Source organism: Erythrolamprus reginae, chromosome Z (genome assembly GCF_031021105.1).
Source record: "Erythrolamprus reginae isolate rEryReg1 chromosome Z, rEryReg1.hap1, whole genome shotgun sequence".
NCBI classification, from domain to species: Eukaryota; Metazoa; Chordata; class Lepidosauria; order Squamata; family Dipsadidae; genus Erythrolamprus; species Erythrolamprus reginae.
The window spans coordinates 107568543-107574528 of NC_091963.1; the positions used below are offsets into that span (position 1 = coordinate 107568543).

General features: G+C 45.1%; 1 pseudogene; it reads right to left on the reverse strand.

Moving 5' to 3' along the window:
• Window positions 1-860: 860 nt before the first annotated feature.
• On the reverse strand, window positions 861-4347 carry LOC139153865 (E3 ubiquitin-protein ligase Topors-like; annotated as a pseudogene).
• Between the last annotated feature and the right edge of the window lie 1639 nt (window positions 4348-5986).

Sequence of the window (5986 nt, forward strand, 5' to 3'; positions counted from 1 at the left end):
CTCAGCTTGAAAGCGCCGAGAACCAGCGTGGACAAGCCGTTCCTTGGCGCTTGCTATCGGCGCTTTCGAGCTGAGTCCGGGAGCGAATTCGCTCCCGGACTCAGCTCGAAAGCGCCGAGAACCAGCGTGGAAAAGCCGTTCCTTGCCGCTTGCTATCGGCGCTTTCGAGCTGAGTCCGGGAGCGAATTCGCTCCCGGACTCAGCTCGAAAGCGCCGATAGCAAGCGCCAAGGAACGGCTTGTCCACGCTGGTTCTCGGCGCTTTCGAGCTGAGTCCGGGAGCGAATTCGCTCCCGGACTCAGCTCGAAAGCGCCGAGAACCAGCGTGGAAAAGCCGTTCCTTGCCGCTTGCTATCGGCGCTTTTGAGCTGAGTCCGGAAGCGAATTCGCTCCCGGACTCAGCTCGAAAGCGCCGAGAGCCAGCGCCCCCCGGACCCCCAACCCGGGTTTGGGGGGCTGCTAGGAAGCCCTCCATGCCGGCGGCAAACAGCCGCGCCGCCCCCAATCTTCGGCTCCTCGCTAGCGCTGTGGGAGTAAAAACACCATCTGCACATGCGCAGATGGTGTTTTTACTTCCGCAGCGCTACTTCGCGAAAACCCGCTCGTTGCGGGGGGTCCTGGAACGGAACCCTCGCAACGAGCGGGGGATCACTGTATACTATATTTATATTATTTATATCACTATTTATTTAATAAAATTTATTTCATAAAACAATTTATTTTTTCTTTCTTTTAAATTAAAAACGATAGCAAACAATTATTAAAAACAAAAACTAATATATATATATATATCTACATCTACATCTAAGGCTTAACCTAGCTAAGAGAAAAAAATCTATTTACATTTTTTTAAAAAAAAAATTACACATCTTGCTTTGGTGAATGTAGCTGGCAATGTGAATTACGATTTATTAGTTGTGCCAGACGTAAAAACAAAGATTATTTCTTATTTGGCAACTGGTTGAAAACTTCAGTAATGCCCTTCTCTCTATCACTATCATTGTCAATTGTAATCACAACAGAAGATAATGCAGAGGAATTGGTAAGATTGGTAGACTTAATTCTTTTTGGTTTCTTTTTGTTGTACTTTGATGTACACTCCCCTTCGTAAACAATTTCCACACTTGGGTTTCTTGACTGCTTCTTATTTTTGTGCCGAGTCTCTGTTTCAGGTTGTCCCTCTACAACACTGGTGGCTTTTGCACAAACAGTACGATCCTTCGGTAAGGATTTCTTTACAGCATAGTTTTCTACTACTGAAGATGTTTCGGCGCTACTTCTCTGGCTTCTCTCCAAGTGATGAGTTTTATATTTTCTTTTCCCACCTGGCTTTTCAGAACCTCTATCAGAATGTCTAGAACCTATGGATCTGCTGCTAAATGGACTTCTTGATCTGCTGCTAGATGGACTGCTAAATCAACTTCTTGACCAATTTCTCGATCTATGTCTTTCATAACCCCTGACTGCATTTGGATTATACAAAGCATATTTTCTGCTTTTGGGGTAATCATCTCTTAAATAATAATCCGTGTCTTTACTCCTGGAAGTCCCACCATACTCTCTGCTTTGAGATTGTGACCAGCTTAAATCTCTAAGCTCAGTGTTTTCATTACTTGGAGAAAAGGATTGGGACCTACTCTTTTCTCGAGTTGATCTCTTTTTATTATTTTTGTGTTTATGTCTACTGCTGTCTCTTTTCTTTTTTCGTTTTTCCCTGCTGTGATGCTTCCTCTTCCTTTTTGAACTGTGATGCTCTCTATCGGAATGCTGCCCATGCAATTCACGTTTCCTTCTTCTGGATGAATTGGGTTCATAACAGGCTTCCTTTGAAGAAAAGCTTTGCAATGATGATGCTCCTCTGATTTGAATCTCATCTTTTATGATCCTCTTCGATTTTCTGTTTTCATCGGAGAGACATTCATTAACTTTATTAGCAATACCATCTTTGGATCCAGAAGATGGCGAAGCAGATCTACTGACATGTCTCAGGCTAAAATTGCAGAATTGCATAGGCTGCACTTTATCTGTATCTTCCTTTCTGTCATAATTGGCTGAAACCTCAGAGTCTGAGGACGACTGAATAAGCTCGGGGGTTCTCTCAGCTAATGGTTTGCCGTAGTCCACAATTATACAGTTATCCGATGAATCAGAGCTGTCACAGTTCACCTCTATATTTGTGTCTTGTGACATCTGCAACTCTGTTCTATTTCCAACAGGCTCTTCATCAGAGCTTTCCCAAGTGTTTAATGCAGTTGCTGGAGAAATATGCACTTGCTCTGGGGTAGAATAGGAGGGACCTGGTGATTCATCATCCCAGGGTGCTGTAATCCCAGAGCTGCAATCGGGTGTCTGGGTTCTGGGTTCATCAGGTGATATCATGGTTATTGAAGATTCAGATAGACTTCCTTCTTCTCGTGATAGAACGGGGCAATGATAATTGGCACGTTCATCATACGCGTCAATATTAAATGGACATCTGGCAAAATTGATAAATTCATGTAAGAAATGTTGTGTGCTTTGCGCTAAGAAAGGCTGAAGTTCATTGGCAAATGCCGGGCTTTCCAGGTCAAATTTGACCAAATTGCTCATTATGATATCCTGAATTATATTAATGAGCGATCCATGAATTCCGAAGAGTACTGTAAGTTCCCGTTTTAGCCATGGTACCAACCTATGAAGGCAGGCAGGATTCCTGTGGAAAAATTCAGCCAATATGTCTCTATAATGCCCTCCATCTTCAATGCTTCTCACACGCGTGCCAGAACGATACAGAGCTTTTCGAAAGCTAATCATCTCTTGCTCTTCAATGTGCCACATAAATCTGTCTTCCAAAGTAGCTTGTCGCCTTGACGCAAGCCGCCTGATCATCTGATGCATTTCTGCATCTCTCTGCCTTATTGTCTGGGTTGAAGAGCCTTCAAACAAGATCCCACAATTTGGGGAAGATGTTGTCCTTCGAGGAGAGGAAGATCTCTGGGAATTAACACTCGCAGGATGTTCTCCTGTTAACGTGCCGTTAGGATTAGCAAAAGATTCTATTTCTGAAGGCCTCACAGAATGCAGCTTGTAGTCGTCTGCAGTCATGCTGTGCACGATGGAATCAAAGGGCTTATTCCACATTTATTCCAGGTTTTTTTTCATGAATTCCCTGATAATTCCGATATTTCCCGAACTGCCAATTTCCCCGATAGTTCCCTGATTTACGCTTTCCAGATTTGCTGGACATCCTGCTTTGAGCAGCAAAGAAGTTAAATAACCATTTATCAATTGTTGTTTGTAACTCATGATTAATGAGTGTAGCTGTCCTATTAGTGGCTGTTTATATTGTGAGCCTATGCACTGGAGACAAATATCCTGTGTCTGCGCAAGGGTGTCCACATTTGGCCAATAAAAAATTCCATTCGAATCTATTTTCATCAGAAATTAGAAACCTGGCAAAGGATATGGTATTCTGAATTAAAACTCTCAAAAAGCAGATACAGATATAAGAGCAGATATAAAATACTGACGGGGCTGGCTGAATCCTCGGAGTGAGAAGAAGATTGATTTACATCTCCCATCACTATGAGTTGCCTAAAAGGGCTGGGCAATCTTCAAAGCCTCTAAGTCAGAAGAAGAGTCACTTCAGGGAAAGGAAAAGAAAGAAAGAAAGAAGAGGAAGTAGAAAGATACGAGGAGATAGAGGTTGGAGAAGGAAAGGGGGCAGAAGTAGTAGTAGGAGGAGGAGGAAGAGAAGGGAAAGGAAGGCTGAGCGAACAGAAAATGGAAGTTCAGACTGGCAGATTTTAATAGTTCAGATTGAAGTCAAAACAAAATACTTTTAGTGTTTTCTATTATTATGTTTGGGTTATATGGATGCAATCATTTGATGTACGATGGAGAAAATTCAAAAAAATTTAAAAAAGAAGAAGAGTCACTTGCACGTCAAACTTACTACACGATATCTAAACAAGACGGAGCCTGGCAATAATCCTCGAAAGCAACGTCACCGCCCAGATTCATTTAACCCAACAGCTTTCTCGCCAGGACGGAGAGAAACTAAAGGTGGACAACAGCGGGGCTGCTTATTTAAAGCCTCCCGGCAGCCAATCATCAACCGGAACGAGACCCAGACTTATCCAGTATGTTAACGCGCCGTCGGTTGAGAGACTGTTAAACTGGCTCTCGAGGGCAAGAAGACCCTCGCCCGACTCTCCCCTCCTCAGGGGGAAAGTGCCCTGAAAAGCCAGACTTTTCGCCGGGCGTCCCCCAAGAAGCGACCCTAACTTACTAGTTTGGACCGTTGGTGCCAGCGGCGACTGCCATTGGCGCCGGCAGTTTGGCTCCGTCGCTCTCGAGGGTCCCACATGGACGGCGGCAGCACCAGCATAAACCCCTACATAAGCGCGCCATTGTGCCTACCGTCCTCTTGTCTTTTTTAAATCATTTCTTTTTATGTTATGTTTATATAAACTACTATCCTATAGTTGATTGACAAAAAAATAAACAAGTAGGCAGACAACGAGGAAGCCCCCCTGCCGTTTCCCCCCGCCCTGCTCTAAGAGCTCTTCTTTCTGGTCTGCGCCCCAATGTTTCGGACCCCAGCTCTCCGCTCAGGATGAACAGCTGTTATCAACGTGTAATTTGGGCTGTTAATGTCTCCCACAAGCCAAAATGTCAGCGTCCCAATTGAAGAAATAAAGTCCAAATGTAGCGTTTATGGTTGTGGCTGAAAAGTTCAATGTCTCATCCCTCCACAAGACTTTGTGCCACAAGGTTTGAGGCTTGTCTCTGTATGGTTTGACATATTGTAAATGGGACATTTTGTGGCATTTGCATAGTAATGGCTTTCTTCTGGCGACCATTCAGCCTATTTTTCTTCAAGTGCCCCCTTATTGTGCATCTTGCAACAGCCTCAACACATTTTCAGAGTATCCTGTATTTAACCTGAAATTATTTGTGGGATTTTCTTTGCATCCCGAAGATGCAGCAGGCCAAAGTTTCCAGTTCAAAGCAATGGCTTCGGCTTGACATGAAGGTTGAGTGATTCAACTGCCCCCCTCCAGTTCACTCCCAAAAACTGAAAAAGAAGGAGGACAAGTGGTTCTTCAACAGATAAGCTATATCTATATACAGGGTGGCCCAGATTACAGACATGTCTCAATTTAAAGACCACAACTGGAGCCCAACATTTCTCCTGCTAAGTGAGACATTGGTGAAGTGAGTTTTGCCCCAATTTTTCACCATTTTCAAGTGAAGCACTGCAATTAAGTCAATCTGGCTTCCTTCCCCTTTTGCTTGTGAAGAGATGAGCACCCATGCCCTCTGAAGTAGACCCAGAGACAGGGTTTGAGCAATCGGTACTTTTATTCAGCTCAGAGAATAAGTGACAGCTCAGCAAGGTAAAGTGACGATTCAGCGAGTACCGACTGGCTCTGCAGGGAGAAGCCGCTTCTTTTATACTTTTGCGGTTCCCGCCAAAGCGAGAGCCGGCCGCGTCTGAGCCAATCAGGAGCGACTTCCTGCTTGGGCTCAGACAGCGCTGGAAAAGAGGAACAAACTATTTACAGCGTTACAAGGTAGCCATTTCAGGATACAACACCCCTCCCCTCATAGTTGGACCCATCCATCAAGAAAGCCACGTGACGAAGTCGTCCAATCGGTGAGGCCTTCGAGACTCTCGCGCTGACCTGCGCAGTCCATTTTCTCCTTCGCCACTGACTGTGGAGGATGGCTCGCCGCTGTTCTCCCGGTGCGGCGGACTAGGCCTGGCGGGCCCAACGAAGGCCTCGGAGGACGAGGATGGCTCGGCGTCGCTGGATGGTTCCCCCTGGCCCGATAAGTCTCTCTGCGTGTTTCTTAGTTCGGGCAATGTATAAAAGTCTGTTGAGGGGGGAGAGTCCGAGTCAGCGGGTTGTTGTAATTGGTTTTCAGTTCGTTTCCGAATGTGGTCTATGTGTCGTTTCCACAAACGACCATCCTCCAGTTTAACAATATAAGTCTTGGGT